The sequence below is a fragment of the Phyllostomus discolor genome, chromosome X, assembly GCF_004126475.2.
Source record: "Phyllostomus discolor isolate MPI-MPIP mPhyDis1 chromosome X, mPhyDis1.pri.v3, whole genome shotgun sequence".
Taxonomy (NCBI): Eukaryota; Metazoa; Chordata; class Mammalia; order Chiroptera; family Phyllostomidae; genus Phyllostomus; species Phyllostomus discolor.
Genome location: NC_050198.1, coordinates 60,782,641 through 60,804,040, shown reverse-complemented (window position 1 = coordinate 60,804,040; position 21,400 = coordinate 60,782,641). Strand labels below are relative to the sequence as shown.

Here is a 21,400-nt window from a genome sequence, read left to right as displayed (position 1 = left end):
AAAACCAGGCTAGATGAAGCAGAGGATTGAATCAGTGAGCTGGAGGAGAAGGCAGAAAAAAATTCCAGAGAGAACAAGGAAATGAAAAGAGACTGAAAAAGAATGAAGAGGGTTTAAGGGAGCTGCAGGACAACATGAAACATAGTAATATACATATAATAGGGATAGCAGAAGGTGAAAATGAAGAGCAAGGAATAGAAATCCTGTCTGAAAAAGTAATAGTGGAAAATTCCCTAATTTGATGAGAGAAAAAGTCATACAAATTCAGGAAGCACATATGGTCCAAATCAACAGGAACCCAAAGAGGCCCACCCCAAGACACAATATAATTAAAATGGCAAAATTCCAAGACAAAGAGAGAATCTTAAAGGCCACAAAGGAGAAACAGGAAGTAGAATACAAGAGAGCCCTGATAAGGCTAGCAGCTGACTTCTCAATGGAAACACTACAAGACAAAAGAAAATGGCAAGAAATATTCCAAATAATGAAAAGCAAAGGCCTGCAACCAAGACTACTCTGCCCAGCAGGGCTCCCAATTTAAAAGGAAGGCAAAATTACAAGCTTCCCAGACAAAAGAAGGTTAAACAAATATACCTCCACCAAACCAGCATTGCAAGCTATGCTAAAGGGACTTCTTTAAGAATAGAAGAAAAAAGAGTAGGACAGAGAACACAAGTACCAATGGGATAAAGGGCAATGAATAACTACCAACAATAACCTTAAATGTAAATGGATTAAATTCTCCAATCAAAATATATGACCTGCACATATGCTGCCTACAGGCGACCAACCTCAGAAAAACAGGGTGAAACAGACTGAAAGTGAATATTTACAAATAAAAAAAAAATATTCCAAGCAAATGGACAGGAAAAAAAAGCCAGGGTAGCAATACTTATATCAGACAAAATAGACTTCAAAACAAAGGACATAAAAAGAGACACAGAAGGATACTTCATAATACTCAAGGAAAGAATCCATCAAGAAGACATAAACATTATAAATATATATGCACCCAACAAAAACATAAGGAAAACCATGGTGGACTTCAAGAAAGGTATTGGCAGCAACACAATTATAGTACAGAATTTTAACACCCCACTGTCAAATATGGACAGATCTTCCAAACAAAATATCAACAAAGATATTCTGACATTGAACAATGCACTAGATGATATGCACTTAACTGATATATATAGAGCCCTTCATCAGAAAGAAACTAAATACACATTCTTTTCAATTGCACACTGAACATTTTCAAAGACAGACCAGATAGGACACAAGACAAGCCTCAACAAATTCAAGAAAATAGAAATCATATCAAGCATTTTCTCTGACCACAAGGGGCTGAAACTACAAACCAAACTCAAGGAAAAAAAAAAAAACACTCAAATTCATGGAGATTGAATAGCATGCTATTAAACAATGAATGGGACAAGAATGGGATTAGGGAAGAAATCAAACAGTTCCTGGAAACAAATGAAGATAAACTCACAACAATCCAAAACTTAAAAGACACATCAAAGGCGGTACTGAGAGGGAAGTTCATAGTCATACAGGCCTACCTTAAAAAGATAGAAATATTTCAAATAAACAACCTAACCCTATGCCTCCAAGAACTCCAAGAACAAAAAAGACAGCCCAGAGCAAGTAGAAGGAAGGAAATAACCAAGATCAGAAGAGAATTAAATGACATAGAGACTAAAACCACATTTCTAAGAATCAATAAATCCAGGAGCTGGTTCTTTGAAAAGATAAACAATCAACAAAACTTTGAGACTCATGAAGAAGAAAAGAGAGAGGATCCAAATTAAAAAATCAAAAATGAAAGAGGAGAGATTACAATTGATAACACAGAAATACAAAGGATTGTAAAAAATTACTACAGAGAACTATATCCCAAGAAGTCTGAAAACCTAGGTGAAATAGACAAATTTCTGGAAAAATATCAGTTTCCAAAACTCAAGGAAGAAGAAGCAGAAAGCCTGAACAAACCAATAACAGCTGATGAAATTAAAGGAGTAATCAAAAATCTCCTGGCACACAAACACCCTGGACAAGACAGTTCCACAGGAGAATTTTACAAAGCACTTAAGGATGAGCTAACCCCTATCCTTCATAGATTATTCAAAAAAAATAGAAGAAGATGGAAGACTCCCAAACTCTTTTCATGAAGCCAGCATCATCCTAATCCTAAAACCAGATAAAGATATAACAAAGAAAGAAAATTGCAGGCCAATATTGCTGATGAAAATAGTTTCTAAATTCCTCAACAAAATATTGGCAAACCGCATCCAGCAGTATGTCAAAAATATCATACACCATGATCAAGTGGGATTCATCCCAGGGATGCAAGGATGGTACAATATTCACAAATCAATAAACGTAATACACCACATAAACAAAATGGAAGACAAACACCACATGATCATATCAATAGATGCAAAAAAAAAGCATTTGATAATGTACAGCACCCATTTATGATAAAAACACTCAGCAAAGTGGGAATAGAGCAAGCATTCCTCAGCATAATAAAGGCCATATATGAGAGACCTACAGCCAACATCATACATAATGGGCAAAAACTTAGAGCTTTCCCACTAAGATCAGGAACAAGACAAAGATGTCCACTTTCACCACTTCTATTCAACACAGTATTGGAAATCCTAGCCAAAGCAATCAAACAAGAAAAAGAAATAAAAGGAATCCAAATTTGAAAGGAGGAAGCAAAACATCATTTTTTGAAGGTGACATAATAGTATTCATAGAAAATCCTATAGACTCCATGAAAAACTACTCAACTAATAAGTGAATTTGGCATAACAGTGGGATACAAAGTCAATATTCAGAAATGAAAGGCATTTTTGTACATCAACAATGAAATATCAGAAACAGAAATCAGGAAAAATAATCCCATTTGATATAAGAAGAGAAATAAAGTACCTAGGAATAAACCTAACCAAGGAAGTAAAAGACCTATACTCAGAAAACTACACAACACTGAGGAAAGAAATTAAGGAAGACACAAACAAATGGAAACATGTACCATGCTCATACATTGGAAGATTTAACATCATCAAAGTGTCCACACTACCCAAAGCAATTTATAGATTCAATGCAATCCCTATTGAAGTATCAATCACATATTTCATAGGTATAGAACAAACATTTCAAAAATTTACATGGAACCATAAATACGCCGAATAGCCACAGCAATTTTTAGAAAGAAGAACAAAGTAGCAGGTATCACAATACCTAACATAAAACTATATTACAAGGCCACTGTAATCAAAACCATATGGTACCAGCATAAGAATAGACACATGGACCAATGGAACAGGATACAGAGCCCAGAAATAAACTCAAGGCTTTATGGTCAGTTAATACTTGACAAAGTGGGAAGAAGCATAAAATGGAGTAAAAATGGCCTCCTCAACAAATGGTATTGGGAGAACTGGACAGCTACATGAAAAAAAAGTGAAACTCAGTGACCAAATTCCAACACACACAAAAATAAACTCAACACAGAAAAAAGACTTACATATGTCATGACAACATAAAAGTCCTAGAGGAAAACATAGACAGGATAATTTCAGATATCCCACATGCAATATTTTCACCAATATGTCATCAATAGAGCAAGGGAAATAAAGGAAAGAATCAACAAATGCGACTACATCACTTTAAAAAGCTTCTGCACGGCTAAAGAAAACATCAGCAAAATGAAAATGGAACCAATCATATGGGAAAATACATTTCCCAATGATGTCTCGGACAAGGGTTCGATCTCCAAAATATGCAAAGAACTCACAGGACTCTACTCCTAGAAGACAAACAACCCAATTAGAAAATGGGAAATGGATCTGAACAGACACTTCTTCAAAGAGGACATACAGAGGTCCCATATTGATATGAAAGGATGCTCAGCATCACTAGCCATCAGAGAGATGTAAATTAAGACCACGATGAGATACCACTTCACACCAGTGAGAATGACCATCATAAATAAAGCAACAAACAACAAGTGTTGGAGGCATTGTGGAGAAGAGGGGACCCTAGTGCACTGTTGGTGGGATTGCAGACTGGTGCAACCACTATGGAACAGTATGGAATTTCCTCAGAAAACTAAAAATGTAACTGCCTTTGACCTGGCAATTCCACTGCTGGGATTATATCCTAAGAACCCTGAAACACCAATCCAATAGAACCTATGCATCCCAATATTCACAGCAGCACAATTTACAATAGCCTAGTGCTGGAAGCAATGTAAGTGTCCATCAGTAAATGAATGGATCAAAAAACCATGGTACATTTAAACAATGGAATATTGCACAGCAGAAATAAGTAGCTCCTACCCTTTGCAACAGAGTGAATAGAACTGGAGAGCATTATGCTAAGTGAAATAAGCCAGTAGTGAATGATGAATACCATATGATCTCACCTTTAACTGGAACCTAATTAACAAGACAAACAAGCAAGCAAAATATAACCAGAGTCATTGAAATTAAGAAAAAACTGACAGTAACCAGAGAAGAGTTGGGAGGGGATAATGGCAAGGGGGGGGGAGGTGAAGGATTTTGAGAAACAACTATAAAGGACACATGGATAGAACCAAGGAAAGGTAGAATCAGAGGAGGGAGACGGGATGGCTGGGGTTAGGGAGAGAGGTGGGAGGAAAAGGCAGAAAACTGTACTTGAACAATAAAATTTAAAATTATTTAATGAAAAAAACACAATGAGTTATCACTTCACATTGGTCAGAATGGCCATTGTAAACAAGTCAACAAATAACAAGTGCTGGCAAGGATGTGAAGAAAAGGGAACCCTAGTGCACTGTTGGCAGGAATGCATACTGGTGCAGCCACTATGGAAAACAGTATGGAATTTCCTCAGAAAACTAAAAATGGAACAGCTTTTTGACCTGGGAATTCTACGGCTGGTATTATACCCCAAGAATCCTGAGAACCCAATTCAAAAGAACTTATGCACCCCAATGTTCATAGCAGAACAACTTAAAATAGTCAAGTGCTGGAAGCAGCCTAAGTACCCATTAATAAATGAGTGGATCAAAAAACTGTGGTACATTTACAAAATGGAATACTATACAGAAAGAAGGAACTCCTACCCTTCCTGATAGCTTTGATGAAACTGGTGACCATTATGCTAAGTGAAATAAGCCAGGCAGTGATAGACACATACCATAAGGTCTCACCAATTAGTGTCACCTAATCAATAGAACAAACAAGAGAGGAAATAGAACCAGAGACAAGGAAATAATGAACACACTGACAGAGGGGATGGGGGAGGGGAGTAATGGGCAAAAGAAGGGGAAGGGTCAAGTCAAGGAACATGTTCAAAGAACCCATAGACAAAGAGATTGTGGGGGAGGATTGATTGTGGAAGGTGGGGAGTGGGTAGGGCACTGTTGTTGTAATGGGGGAAAAGTGGGGACAATTGTAATTGAACAACAATAACAATTTTTTTAAATAAGAAGAAAAAAATAAAATATCCGTCCTACTCAAAGCCACCTATAGATTCAAAGCAATTCCTATGTAAATACCAATGGTATATTTCAGATATCTAGAACAGATATTCCAGAAATGTATATGAAACCAAACATGTCCCAAAATAGCCTCTGCATTCTTGGAAAGAAGAACAAAGTTGGTGGGATCACAATATGTGATGTCAAACTATACTACAAGGTCACTCTAAACAAAACATTCTGGTACTGCAAAGAACAGACACAGAGATCAATGGAACCAAATAGAGACCTCAGAAATAGGCCCATGTCTCAATGGTCAATTAATATTTGACAAAGGGGGCACAAGCATACAATGGAGTAAAAACAGTCTGTTCAATAAATGTGTTGGGAGAAGTGTACTGGTGCATGCAAAAAATGAAACTAGACCACCAACCTACAATAGAGAGATCACCCTACTAGATCACCCACCACAATAAACTCAAAATGGATAAAAGACTTAAATATGAGTCGTGACACCATGAAATTCCTAGAGCAAAACATAGGCTGTAAATTGCAGATATCTCATGTAACAATGGAATACTATGCAGCAGAAAGAAAGGAGCTCCTACCCTTTGCAACAGCATGGATGGAACTGGAGAACATTATGCTAAGTGAAGTAAGCCAGTTGTTGAAAGACAAATAGCATATGATGTCACTTTTAAGAGGGATCTAATGAAGAAAATAAACTAGTAAGCAAAATAGTACCAGAGGCATGGAATTATGGAATAGACTGAAAGCTGTGAGAGCAGAGGAGGGATTTGGGGACTATTTGAAAGAAGGTGAAGGAATAAGTCATAGAACGTACATGATCATATATTTCTTTCATAGAGTGGTTACTTGGATACATGGAAATGTGGCCTTATTTTTATGATTTCACACTTTTCCCCCTGCTCCTCAGCATCTCCAGGCATCTCAAGCCAACCTCAGCAATATTAGAACACAGATCCGCATAAACGTGGTACATAGAAGTAGAAAAGATCATAAAAATAGGACTATATGTGTGAACATCCCCCTTAGCAGGAAAAATGCATATATTATGATGAATCCCATTTGGCGTTCCAGCTTGCAAGATCTACCCTTGAAGTTTCCTCTCACATGAGCCAGGTGAACTCACAAGATCCCCATGAAGTTGCTGGGGTGAAGGATGGAAAGTGTATCCTCTTATCTGCCAAAGTTCTTTTCCTAAACAGCACCAAAGCTTAAAAAGATAAAAAAAAATTCTAACTAAAATAACAGAATATTTTAAAATCCAGGTCATTTATGTGCATAAAATATTTTTTAAAGTCTGGTGAGACCTGACAAACTGTCATTTTTCAATGATAAGCCTCATTATTGTGAAACATCATTATCTTTCCTTGGTCAACAAGCTTTGATAAACCAGCACTGCCACGGAGAAGACCCTATTCTCCTGCCAGGTTCACAGATGGAGGAGATTTCTAAACTGAACTACCACCCAATTCTTTCTTGCAAGCCACGTCACCTAAAAATCAATCAGACAGTCTCCTTAAATGAGAAATCATAATGGTTCATGACTAATCCAACCCTTGTTCACACATAACTGTGATGTGCATTTTTTTTTTCATTTTAAGCATGCTGTAATACAGCTATGGCCACAGAAACCTTAAACACAATTAACCTGTAGTTGAACTTAAATTGAACAGTATATGTGGCAGATGATTTTAAGGTGTTACTTAAGGCCAATAAGACGTAAAATAAATGATAATTTCCTTTAAATGGAGTATTAGTAAATATATACATCTATCTATACAAATATAGATAGATAGATAGATATACACACATACATACAAATACTTGATATATATTGGAGAATATAAAATAAAGATAAAATATTAACAGGCTGTAAGCTCTCTTTCCGTCCTAAACTGATTGCTTAACCATAATTACTTTTATACATTACACCAAATTCCTAGGACAAGATTAGTACATGCACTGTCAACATCTGGTCTATAGCTAGAACAAATATCCTAACATTTAACAAGTAATATGGCTAGGACTTCCAGTACTATGTTGAATAAGAAAGGTGACAGCAGACATCCCTGTCTTGTTCTGGATCTTAAGGGGAACACTTGCAGTTTTTGCCCATTGAGTATGATGCTAGCAGTGAGTTTGTCATACATGGCTTTTATTGTATTTATGTATGTTCCTTATATTCCCACTTTGCTGAGAATTTTCATCATAAATGGGTGCTGGATTTTATCAAATACTTTTCCTGCATCTATTGATATGATCACATGGTTTTATGTTTCATTTTGTTCACGTGGTATATCACAGCTATTGAGTTGCAAATATTGTACCAACTTTGCATCCCTGAAATAAATCCCAATTGATCATGGTATATATGACAGCATGGATGGACCCAAAGGTCATTATGCTAAGTGAAATAAACCAGTCAGAGAAAGACAAATACCATATGACTTCACTCCTATGTGGAATTTATGAACAAACAAATAACAAGGAAAATGGGGACAGACTCATAGAGAGCAGGGCTGACAGGTCTGTGGCAGGGGGCAGTTAGTGAGTGAAGGAATCAAGCCAAAAATAAAAAGGACTCATGGACATGGACAACAGTGTGGTGATTGCAGGGGAGAGGGAGTGAGTGGAGGTGGAAGAAGATATAAGAGGAACATAAATGGTAATGGAAAAATGCAATAAAAGTAAACAAAAGGCACCTATTTGAGAAAAATACTAAAGTATTAAAACTGCTAAAATTCTAAAGTACATGTGTATATATTTGTGTTCTCTTCAATTCTGACACAGCATATGAAAGTACCTTAAAAATTCTAAGAGGGGAGGGGATAGGAATTTTCATAATTCAGTTAATATAACTTACAATAAAGTAAGGTGCTCAAAATGATAGACATTCCTAGCCCCATATATGTAAATATTTTACCTTGGTGTTATTACTTGTAAACAGAACTACACACTCAGTAATCAGCATATCAATGAACATGCCCTTTTATTTTATAAAAAAGAATAATATCCCCCACTAGATAGTAAGCGGTATAAGAGAAGGGACTTTGTTTTATTCATCTCTGTATCTTCAGGGCCAAAAGCCCTGTCTGCCACATAGTGTACATGCAATAAATATTTAATTAATAAATTGATATAAAAATACCACATATCATATTCAGCCATTCCCCAAATTTTATCACCCACAACTTCTCTTTTGGTATCATTAATCCAAAGACTCCACTCCAGTTATAATCCCCTATCCTTCTAACCTGTTCACACCGGTTCTCAGACCTAATGGGTGAGGGTTGATTTTTCCATAGATCCTTTTATTCCCACCCTGTCAGCTCCTTCATGTCTTTACTTACCCACCTAGACAGTTTGGATTCTATTGTTTGACTGCACTCTTGTCAATATCCTTAGTAACCTATATTTTATTGCAAATAAAAAACATAACCCTAAAAGAGTCCTACTGTTGTGCTTTTATGACTAGGATTCCTGAGTTCTACTGGAGAAAATAACAATCACAATCTACTGAATTAGTATCAATATAAATTGTTAGTCACTAAACTCACCTCTGCACTACTTGACACTCCAAGTATGCTTCCCTGGTCCTAATTTGCTCTCCTGGTCACCAAGATAACTGATAACTCTTCCAAACCTTCTTTAAATACCTCAAATCTCCAACCCAAACCTTTTCAGACCTTAATCACTGCTCTAGGAGGAAGACCTTTCCTCTTATATAACAGAGAAATAAAAATGCCCTCAGGTAAGTTCCTACAGTCAAATCTATAAACCTATTTACATCTATATCTGTTCACTTTTTGTTCTTCCCTACACTAAAGTCCTTCCTCTTGTTTAAGGGTAATCCCCCAACCTCATTCTGGATCTTTTCCTAACTGGTATAAGGACTCTGCCCTGTAAGAACTTTGCTCTATCAATTATCCCTTCCTTCCCATCAGCTTTTAAAGACATTTAACTTCCTTTAAAATTAAAGAGCTTTTAACTCCCTTTAAAATTAAAAAAGAAAAAAAAAACACTTTCCTGAATCTCAACCTGTTGGCATCCATCCTGCCTGGTCTCAGGAAGCTGTAACCGCCGCCCCCCCCCCCCCCCCCCCCCCCGCCCCACACCCCATGGCAAAGACTGAGACACCTCCAGAACCGGAGACACTAAGGAGATAAGCTTATTTCCCTGGCAGGAGCGCTGCTTCCACTCCTTGCCTGGCCCCCAATGCTTATCAGTTAGCCAATGATGGGTAAGATTCCCCAAGGGGGAAATCACCTAGAACAGGCATGATCACATGGAGGCCCCAGGGAAGGACTTGGGGGGCTATGGAAAAAAGGGGTGATCAACCCTTGCCCCTCGGCTTTGACAAAGCCTGAGTCCTCATTCTGCCTGCGAGACATCCAAATCTCCTGCCTGCCTTTGTCTCCTCTGCCCAACTCAAGCCTGTGACAATAACAAGGGGTGGTGCAATCCACACTGGGGACTGCATACTTCCCTGATGATCAGACCTGAAAAAGGAATATGTAAATTCCTGTGAAATCTGCTTGCTGAGGATGCTCTTAATTAGATTATGAAGGCCCGGGGAGGAAATGAATTTAGCTCCTCAAGTTCTGTAGTTTTTTAGGTGATAAGACCCCAACTCAGCGGGAGCCCTTTTTAGTTCTTTGAACATTATCTGTTGTTTGATCCTTACTGCCTGACAGTGATTGATGAACTTTACCTGTATTCCTGTGCAAATTGAAACCCAATAAAAACCCTGTGAAGGGAAGGATTGGAGTGTTCTCCTTTGAGAGAGTGGCCAGGCCACTCCGAGGCACCCTCCCCTTGAGAGGGTAGCCTAGCCATCCCTTTTCCTCCACACAGGACTCGGTAGTCCGTGTGAATGTCTCATGTCTCATCCATGACCCCGTGGACACTGTGGGCTGGTGTCTGCGTCATCAACCCTTCCCCTATTACCACCCTCTCTGCTCTTCAGAGACAAATTTTTCTAAGGAATTGTCCATATTCACTGTCTCCATTTCCTCATATAGTAATCACCCAGTCATTTCTCAACCAACCAAAGTCTAGAATTCTATCCCCTCACTCCCTTGAAATTTCTTTAAGGTCACCAAGAGCATTCTAAATCCAGTGGACAATAGTCAGTCTTTATCTTCCTTGACCTCTCTGAACCTTTTGCACCGCTGACCAGTTTTTGATGGAGCCATTCCATTTTGAAAACCTTATCCTACCAATTGATATTCAAGTAGATGCACAAATATATATCATAAGAATGCTCAATGTTTGAACCAGCAGAAAAATACAATTTAAACACCTACCCATAGGAAACTGATTAAATAAATTATGGTACATACATATAATGGAATACTATGTCACTTTTAAAAAGAAAGAGGTAGTTCTATATATATAGACATTAAAAGTTTGCCACAAATATTAAGGAATCAATACACTGCAAAACATATATTATCCAAAGTAGGTAAGAAAGAAGTTCAAAGCAGATCAAAAGGGAATTGCCCAAGAAACTAGGTGAAATCTATTTCAGTGTTTCCAGAGCTAAGGGAGAAGAAAGAGAAGAGTGATTAATGATTTCAAACATGGAAGAGAGATATACTAAAAACAAAGAGAGGTAAGTATCCAAGAGACAAAGAGCATGAACAGATAATTCTTGAAGAAGGTTGATCAAATGACCAATAGATGTAAAAAAGTAAAATTCCACTTCAACTAATAGTAAGATTTTTGTATATATTTTTCTATCTATGCAGCAATTGTTTAATAAGACAATATTGAGTTTTAAAGAAGAAAGATGTAGGAGGTATGCTCATGCTTTGTGGGCAAAGTAAATTGGTAAAACCTCTTAGAGACAGCAATGTGGTAATTTGATTTCTAAAAAAACTGAACTTCATAGAACTATCACAGTTGTGATTAAATTATTGATTATGTGATAAATTGTTTAACACGTATCTCCCCTGCTGAAATATGTTCCACAAAAGAAAGGTATCATCTGTCTTCTTCTCCATCATATCTCAAGCACCTAGCCTAGAAGCTAGCACATGGTAAGCCCTCAGTAAATCATCCTATGCTATGTTTTCTTATAAGTTGCAAGCAATAGTTTAAAGACACTGATACTAAAGCTATTCTGATAGCTGAATTGATAGAGCTACAAATAAGAAAACAGTATAGAAGCCCTAGCTGGTGTGGCTCAGTGGATTGAGTACTGGCCTGTGAACCAAAGGATTGCCAGTTCTATTCCCAGTCACAGAACATGGGTGGATTGTGGGCCAGGTCCCCAATAGGGGGCATGAGAGAGGCAACCACATTAATGTTTCTCTTCCTCTCCCCTCTCTAAAAATAAATATAAATAAATGAATAAATAAGAAACAGTGTAGATGCCCCAGAAATTTTCTATATCTTAAGAATTACTGGAGTTCAAGGTAGATTTAGATAGTTACAGATATGAAAGCCCCAGTGGTCCATCATTTCAACTATTCTACCAGCGGTGTCCAATCTCTTGCCTTCTTGTATTTCTATCACAGCCACACAGAAAAATCCCCCAAACTAGACTGTCCACACTCTGTTTCTACATCTGGGCTAGGAACTGCTGGAGAGAATGGATACAGGGTTTTATGACTTAGAGCAGAGACACCTTCATGTTCTCCATACCTTTCTCAGCTCACTACAATGTGGCAATCTGGATGATATCCCTCTAAAGGGATCCTCTTTCTATCCCTTTCAAATGCTATTCCAACCTTTCATGACTCTCATCATATGGTACCTCCTTCAAAATTCTGTCCTTCCACAGCTCCTTTCCTCTCACAGCCTCACCAATCCTGCTCTCTTTCCCTCCCGTCTCAATGGAAGAGCCATCTCCCTTTAGTTTTTCACCTCTTTCACTCTGCAGCCCCCATCCTCTGGCTTTCTCAACAACTTATATCATCAAGCTCTGGGCCATCTACACATAAATGGACTTACATCTGTCCTATATTTAAAACAAAAAAAATTAATTAACATTTTACTGACAGTCTATAAGAAACACCTTCTCCTTCCCAACACAGCCAAGACCCTTCAAAGTGTACACCAGAATCCTTATCAGTCCTCTGCGCTGACTCCCCAACTTTTTACAATCTGCCTTTTCTCCTACTGCTGCATCAATGCCATTGACCTCTTAATTGACAAATCTAACAAACATGCTTTTAAATGTTTTATAGTGTGTTTTACCTAGTTACAAGAGAGATACTCATCATGAACAAAGTTATGACATATGACAAACTACAGAAAAAATTGCACTATATAACAGGAAATGGGTAAGTATCCCTAATAAATATAGTGTTCTTGCAAATAAACATACAAGGTCTGCCTAGAAAGAATCCAGCCATGTTCTATGACAAATGGAAATATTTATTGAAGAAGATACAAGATACAATAATATTGTGCAAAGGACAATGATGCCTCAGTCCCCTTCAAAGTAGGCACCTTGGGACCTCACACAGTTCTCCCAATCGCCATCAGCTGCCCTGTCATATTTCCCTGAGTCTCACTGATGCTCTAAAATCTCTTCCCTTTTAAAGGTGATTTTAGTTTTGGAAAAAGCCAGAAGTCTCAAGGTACCAAATCTGAGCTGTAGGGGGTGCTGAGTCACCTGGGTGATTTGATGTTTCACCAAAAAACTCTGCAGGAGACATGATGCATGAGCAGGCACGTTGTTGTGATGAAGCTGACAATGACCTGTTTCCTGTAGCTGTTACCTTCTTAATCATCTGAATAGTTTCCATGGAGGATGTTCAAGCTTAATGCAAAATTTGATACAGATTTGTTGCCCTACTTGCTCAGTCATTTTGAACGTGATGGCCACACAGTACACATGCTCACTCAACAGAGTCTACCACCCCCACTGCAGAAGAATAGTGAAGTCATCATTGTTCACACATGTACATTCAAGTCCATTCTCCTTGGCTGCCAGGTTACATCGATGTTGCACAAACTGTTTTCATATGTTAACAATGGCTGGAATTTTTCTGGACAGACCTTGTAAAAATGTGCAAAATAATCCAAAATAAAAATATGCAAAGGATATTAAGGAGCAAGTCTTTGGAAAAATACAAATAGCTAACATATACGAAACAATACTCAGCCTCACCAGTAATCAGAGAAATGCAAGTTAAATCAGTTAGATACTATTTTTCACATATCAGATTAGCAATTTTTAAAAAATTCCATCCTCGGGAGGACATAAGGAAAGGCAATCTCAATGGTGACAGTAATAAAGCTTCTTAGATGTCACTTCAACAGTGACTACTCTCATTTTTAAAATACATATCCTTTGACATAACAATTCTTCTAATAGGAAGCTATCCCACATAAATATTTGTATGTGTGCATCTTATGTCTATGTTATCATTGAACAATGCTCAAAGATATTTATTTCAGCCTTGTGGTGGCTCAGACTAGGGTGATAGGCACATGAGATGGATACATGTGGCAAAACATTTAACACACTTAGAAACTCAGGTCAATGGGACTTGCTTTTGAATTGGATATTAGTGGTTGAGAGAAACAGAGGACTCAAGGGTGACTCTAGTTCTTCAGCAACTGCATCTATGCTGGTGCGATTTGGCTGAGAAAATAGAAGCTAAGGGAAGGGGGTCAGGATGTGAGAGGAATTGGGAATTCTGTTTTGGCCATGTTACGTTTGAAATGTCTATTTAACATCCAAGTAGAGATATTGAATAGGCCATTGTATATATGAGGCTGTAGCTTAGAAGGCTTAGGTAAGAGATATAAATTTTCAAGTGATGAGTGTATTGATACATGGTATTTAAAGACATGAGGCTGGATAAGTGCTTCTAGGAAGATGTGGGATTGCAGAAAGACCATGGACTGAGTGTCACTCCAATGTTCAGAGGTTGGGGAGAAAAATTTAGTAGAATAGGGGACTAAGCAGAAGTTGTCTGTACAAACTTGAGTTTCAAAGAACTCAGTACACATCAAATGGTGAAGAACCACATATTTACCATCATATCAAGAGCCCAGTTCCTTCCAAGCCAGTTTTTTAAGGGATTCTAGCTCTTTTTTCTTTCTGAATATTTCAAACCACATTTAAACAGAATGGTACTTTTTTTTCTTTTATGTTACATGTGGTTTACTCACAATATAACTCTCCTGATATAAAACTAGGCAAATACAGGTAGCACTCAGCAATGGCTGTTCCATAAAGTCCGTAATCTGATAAGTACCTCATGCCTAAAAGGCTAAGGGTGAATTGAGTCCAGCAGCTTAATTTGTGGCATCTTTTCTTCTTTTGAGCTGTTAACTTCCCTATTGCACAGTAACTTTCTCCAGCTTCCTAGTGAGCTCACCAAATGCCTAAGATATCTCAAGATATCTGACAATCCACACTGCTTCCTCTCAGTGCAACCTCCCTTCACACCCACCAGAAACATAGTGTCTTTATATTTCTACTTTAAACTTCAAAAGTTTCCATTCAGAGCATCATGCCTTAAAAAGAAAGAGGAAGTACTTTCAACTAGGTCAAAGTTGTCATCAGGAATGCAACCTCAAAGCAAAACGCAGCAGGAGGAAAACAATGATAACCGGGCCCATGGCAGCCTTACAGTTAGGCCAATAGGCAGAGGTCACTTAGTTCAGTTCCAGGAGACCACAGAAGAGTGCCAGTTCCTAGAACAGTAATGTCATTCATTAATTCATTTAGCAAATATTAGTAAGCACCTATATCCCAGGCCCTGTAATGGATGCTGGGGTTCATTGGTCAATAAAACATACAGAAAACCCTACTCACATGGAACTTACATTATGGAGATGGGAGAGAGACAGACAATAAGAAAAAAAATGGGTAAAATATACACTATGTTACATTAGAGTAATAAGGTAGGGAAGGGACACACAGAATGTTCAGGGAAGGGTTGCAAGTTTAAACAGGATAGTTACGGAAGACCTTAATGAGGTGACATTGAAGTACAAACTCCTAGCTGTCAGATTTCAAGTGCCTCAGAAATGTGTCTTTTGTACTTTAATCCTACCATCACTGAACCCCAGGCTCTTGAAGACATGGTACCCCCAGTTTCTAGCACAAATATTTGTTAATTCCTTGTGCTTAAAACAAAGAGAGCAAAGATTCAGACCTCAACATTAAAGATGTTACATTCTTCCAGGTGAAAAAACAACTAAGAGAGTTGTTAAGCGCTTTCCTGAGGTGTAAACAAAATGCTTTGGGATACAGAATAACTGGTAATTCTGCTAAGGGGAAGGAATTTTATGTTCAGAAAGGCTGTCCCAAAGGAGGTGACTTTAAAGCTAAATCTTGAGAGATGAATAGGAATTAATGGCAGGGGAGTGGTATGGGTGGCAAGTTATCTTTTCAGGAAAAAGAGGTGTGGCGGGGAGAGAGAGAGGAGTTTGGGCAAAGGCTCAGCAATGAGATGAGATTGGGGAGGACATTTTCTCCTGGACTACCCATGCCTAAGGCACTCCAACCATTCCACCACACAACAAGCAAACATTCCCCCTGAGGCTCTCCAGCCTGATTGCTGGGAAATTCTTTTCATGTACTACATCCTCATTTCTCCCCTAGCCAGCAGGAAAGGAAGAAGTTGGGTCAGGCATACATCCCTAGAATCCAGAGTTATCCATTCCTAACTTCAGGACAATTACTATTGAGCTAAGAAGCCTTGGAGGTTTCATTGAGCCGGGTACACCCAGGGGTGTGTACTTATAGTAGCAGTGTGGTGATTGGATCCCTATTGGAAGTGAGATGGTGAAATGGGCAAAATACCAGTTAGGTGAATGATCCAAAGTCTCCACAGGACATGCAGGGTGTAGTCAAGGACCAAAACTTATATATGCCTTAGCTTGGACGAGACATTTTTAATCACTTAGTTCTCACTTGTGAACTATTTAGTTTTACTAACATCTAATACAGCAGAGGTGGTGTGACAAGGGATAGGAACACAGCTATGCAGTCAGATGACCCAGCTCTGCCCCTCATGTGTTGGGTGATTTGGGGAAAGGTATTTAACCTTTGAGTCTCCTTTTCATCACAACACAGTTATAACTGTAGTGTGTACTGCATAGAGTTATCATGAGGATTATATGAGACAATTATGTCAAGAACTCATCACAGCACCTGGCTCAGTGTATTCTAACAACCATTATTAATAGCAGCCTTTAAGGGGAAAAACTCAGAGAGGATCATCCAGAATACTACACACACTCACAGACCAATTATCCTTAACCAGGCCTCCAAACTCCATTTTACTGCTGGGACCTATACAGTATGTCTCCTAAATCTGTGTTATCAGAAATGTTTATCCACCCCGCCCCCCCACAGCAAGGAAAAGTCTCACAAGCCAAGTTGGTGGTCTTTTCCTTCTAGAATTTCCAGCAGGTACTGAAAAATAAGCTAGCAAACAAACAACAACAACAATAACAACTAACTGCGACAAAAAAAAAGTTCCTCAGGGCCTCAACTCTTTGCGTCAGACATTGTTCTCTCCACAAACCAAAGGGTAAACACATTAGGTCATTAATACCTTAGTATTAATAGATTTATGAGGGGTGGAGATGGGAACCTGAAAGCAAAAAAGGAAACAAGCCAGCTAAAAATAGGAGGTCCAGAAGTACTGAAGACTAATTTCTGCCACAAATGTTCAAGGTATACGGCCAACCCTGCCAAAAGCTGTACTCTGGGAAGCTAGGTCCTCTGGTTCTGAAGAAGCAGGGTACTGGAGGAAGAAAAGGTTAGTTAATGAGAAACAGATCACTTGTTCCGTCACCAGAATTCTAATTAAATGATTTCACTACAACAACCAACCATTTTGTTCTCTCTTAAGGGCTGGAGGCATTCATCTAGCCCTTTATAAACCATCACAACCTGAGACTGAAGGGTTCTTTGCTCTTTCTGAGGGCTCTGGACACTCTCCTCCAGCAGCAAATCCCTGAAGCCTGCTTGAAGGGTGGCAACAAAAAGCAGTTCAGCTCTGGAGCACACAGCCCCGTCCCCAGCTCCAAGTGCTGCGGGAGCCCACTAAGGCAGGAGTGGGGCCATCCAGCCAGGAAGCAGCCTTTACCTCTGACTGGCTGGTGGAGGCTAGGGAAGACAACACCACCTGGGCGGAGACCACTCACGATGGCTGGAGACGAAAAAGGTGACTCAACTCCTCCAAGGGCACAGTTCCCGCTAGGAACTTGAACCCACCTAGTCCCAGATCCGGCAGACGGTAAAAGCCAGCCACTGTGCGCAACTCGAGACAGGGAACACAGAGGAGCACAGCCTGTGTTTAGCAATGGGTGGGTCCAGGGGAAAGCCAACTGGCTAGGAGGGGCTGCCCCAAGCAGACAAGGGAGTGAAGTGTGGGGGCTGTGGTTGGGAGAGAAAGCTAGGGGAAAGGGGACAGGAAAGACTGGGAGAGTGAAGAGGTAGGGAAGGGTGCAGGTTCCTGAGATGGGAGTGGGGGCACAACGAAAAGGGGCTGGGGACCCAGGGGGAGCCCCAGACCTGGGGCAAAGGGGCAGCCTCTGGCTACAGACCTACCTGTCACCTGCAACAGGTGCCGCAAGAGGGCGAGAAGTCCCAATATAGGTTTCAGTACAGTGTAGTGCTCGGGAACACTGCAACTTCGCTCAGGCCGCCGGCCCTTCTCACCCTTCCGAGAGGCGGAAAAAGTTACAACTTTCCCAGGAGTGGGGAGGAGCTGGACTCTTAAAGGGGCCGCACATAGCTCTGGGCTCTGGTAGGGAACCACACCACCCCAAGGGAAGCTGTGGGAGATGAAGCCTAAAGCGCTGCAGAGGTGCCTTTCCGGGTTAGGGAAGGGAGCTTCGGGACTAAGGTTAGGGGTCTAAGACTAGACCTGACCCTGCTTGCACCCTCATCTGAGGTCACTCTCTCAGATGATAAATTGAGTGCTCTGTGCCACTCAACTGGGCCAAAGTTGTCAAACCGTCGTGTACTTTTAGGAAGATGAAGACTCTAGACCATATAATTTAGGAAGATAAAATATGATACCATATTGATGCTTTGACTTTCCATCTTTCATGGGAAAAAAAGTCTGTCTGAAATACAAACATTTGGGGCAAAGGACATAAGATAAAATTCACACACGGACACAACTAGGTAAAACGTTCAACCCATTATTCATCAAAGAAGCGCAATTTGGAATAATAACATTCTTTCATAAAGGGTTTTTGTTTGTTTGTTTATTTTTATAACACTTAATGGCAAAGTGGCCACTAGACAAGCTGGTAGGAGTGTACGTTGAGTAAAAGCCCTTCTAGAAATCATGTGAGCAATATATAGCAAGAGACATTAAAATGTACATATCTACCCAGTAATTGTAGATTCCTTTCCCCTTCCTCCCTTCCTCTTTCCCTCCCTTCTTCTCATCGGCATTAACCAAGTTTAAGTCCTTCTGAAATGGCATCAGCAATTAAACATGCTCAAATGTCTACTATCTTTTAAAAAACTCTTCTGTACACACTAGGCACTTCCCCAGCTCCTCTTTATAAGAAAATTTATTGAAAATGTGCTTTGCAGGTACATTTGCAATTTCCATTTCCTTTCTTCTTGCTCAGTAATTTGGCTCCCTTCCCTAACACCACATTGAAACTGTATTCAGCAAGATACCCAACCAATGACCTCCATGCCAACACATACATACATACATACATACATACATACATACAGCATTCTCCAGTCCTTACCTTGCTTGACTTCTCCCCTATATTTAACTTTGTTAGTCATTTTCTTCTCCTTGAAAGTCTTCCTTTGGCATCTGTGACACCACACTCTGCTTTTCTTCCTACCCCTTTGCCCTCTCCTCAGTCTCCTTTATAGATTCCACTCTGCTATCTAACTTCAGAAAGCCAGACATTCTGAGGGCTAGGCTACATATACGCTCTCTGAAATGACCTCTTTCACTCTTTTGGCTTTACTTAACATCTATATGGCCACAACTATAACGTTGTATCTCTATTTAGACCTTGTGAGGTCTATTTGAGCTCTGCTTTCTTGACATCTCCACTTGGATGTCTTGCAGGCACTTCAAATTCAACAAATCCAAAGATGAGCCTACCACCTTTTCTCTTAAATTTACTCCTCCTCCACTGTTTCCTATTTCAGGATAAAAAACTAAAGCAGAAACTGGGTACTTAGCATAGCACCTGACACAGAGTAGGCCCTAACTAATAGTTGTATAATGAATGAATGAATGAATATTTCATGGACTTTTGTACAAGGATATTAATTGCAGTACTACTTAGAATAATAAAATACTAGGGGAAAACCTAATGGTTCAATGGTTAAGTAAATTAGTGTAGTCTCATACAATGGAATATAATAGAGCCATGAGGGACACATTCCAATATTGCCAGGATATTCCTGAAACCACAAATAATACTGAACCTTATATAAAATAATGTGTTTTTTTCCTACACATACATACATATGCACATTCCTTTTCACTTAAAGGAAACACTTTACAGCTTCTCTTTGGTATATTCCAATTGCCAGCATCACTACTCTTGCACTTTAGGGCCATTACTAAGTACAATAAGGGTTCCTTGAACAAACACTGTGATACCATGGCAGTTGATCTTATAGCCGAGACAGCCAGATATTAATAATGGGCAGGCAGTATATACAGTGTGGATACATTAGACAAAGGGATGATTCACTTCCTGGGTGGGATGGAACAGGACAGCATGAGATTCCATCACAATACTCAGAATGGCACACAATCTAAAACTGATAAATTGTTTGTTTCTGGAATTTTCCATTTAATATTTTCAGACCTCAGTTGACTACAGATAACAACCTATGGAAAGAAAAGGTGCAGATGGTGGAATACTACTGTATATCCATATAATTCATAATGACAAGAAAATGCTTACATCTAATACTACTGGAAAGTAGAATATAACATTTAATATAAAATATGATCACAACAATTAATGGAAATGATGGATAGGAATTTTTCATTTTTCTCCTACTTTTCTGTATTTTTCAACTTTCTTACAATGACAATGTAAGAAAGTTGAAAAATTGTATAGATTTGATGATATACAACATCTTTTTTAAAAATCTGTAATAGAGAAAGAAAAAAAAAAACACTTTCATTCTAGAAGACAAAAACAGTAAAATTCACCTCCCAGGGTCTACCAAGTATTTTCTTCCATACTTGAATCCTTCAATATCCTGCCCACAGCCTGAAGTGCAAAGAAGCCACTTCGAAAAGGAAATCCTTTTGTTCTGTCTAGCTTTGCCAACTCCATCCTTGGGGCCTCTTGGCTCAGCCCTGGGCTTTGGATGTTTTCACCTTCTTATGCGGGCCTGTAGGAACTCAGATCAAGCACTTTGCTGCTTCTTCTTTGTAGGTGATTCTTGACAGGAGCTGGAAACACTCTCAGCCAGAAGGGACTTCAGAAAAGATTTAGCTCAATCTTCTCATCCCATAGCAAAATTTCCAGATATTATTTCAAGGTTTTACTTCTTTATACATGTGCATTTTCACATTCTCTGAGGTCCACACCATTAAAGAGAATGGGTGAGGATCTGCCTCCTTTACTCCCAGACAGTGTCACTAAATCAACTGCAAATACACACAAACATAAACAATGAACAAAAACAAAGTTAATAAATGGCCTTTTTACACAGACTCTATGTTTAGCAAGCTGCTATCCATTTCTGTTTGATTTTCTCTGTTTGTCACAAGGGTTCTGTTCTCAAATTCTTATGCCAATATTGTGAGGGCTCCAATGCAAGCAAACCCAGGTACCAGCCTGTGCAATAATGTAAACAGGAATTTATGGATTATTATCCTATGTGTAGTATGTAAGCTCGTGTCCCATAGTGAATGATTGAATTCAATGAGTGTTTTGATTTTACCATGGTGAGGG

General features: G+C 39.1%; 1 protein-coding gene across 3 annotated transcripts in view; it reads right to left on the bottom strand.

Annotated features, from left to right (window-relative positions):
* The window catches only part of SYTL4 (synaptotagmin like 4), a 133,633-nt gene extending 115,411 nt beyond the window's left edge, over positions 1–18,222 (bottom strand). For all 3 annotated transcript variants that reach the window (XM_036017029.1, XM_036017032.1, XM_036017031.1), the window contains exon 1: positions 18,039–18,222. The gene's annotated coding sequence lies outside the window, so the exon portion shown is untranslated. The remainder of the gene's footprint in view (positions 1–18,038) is intronic.
* Positions 18,223–21,400: the final 3,178 nt, after the last annotated feature.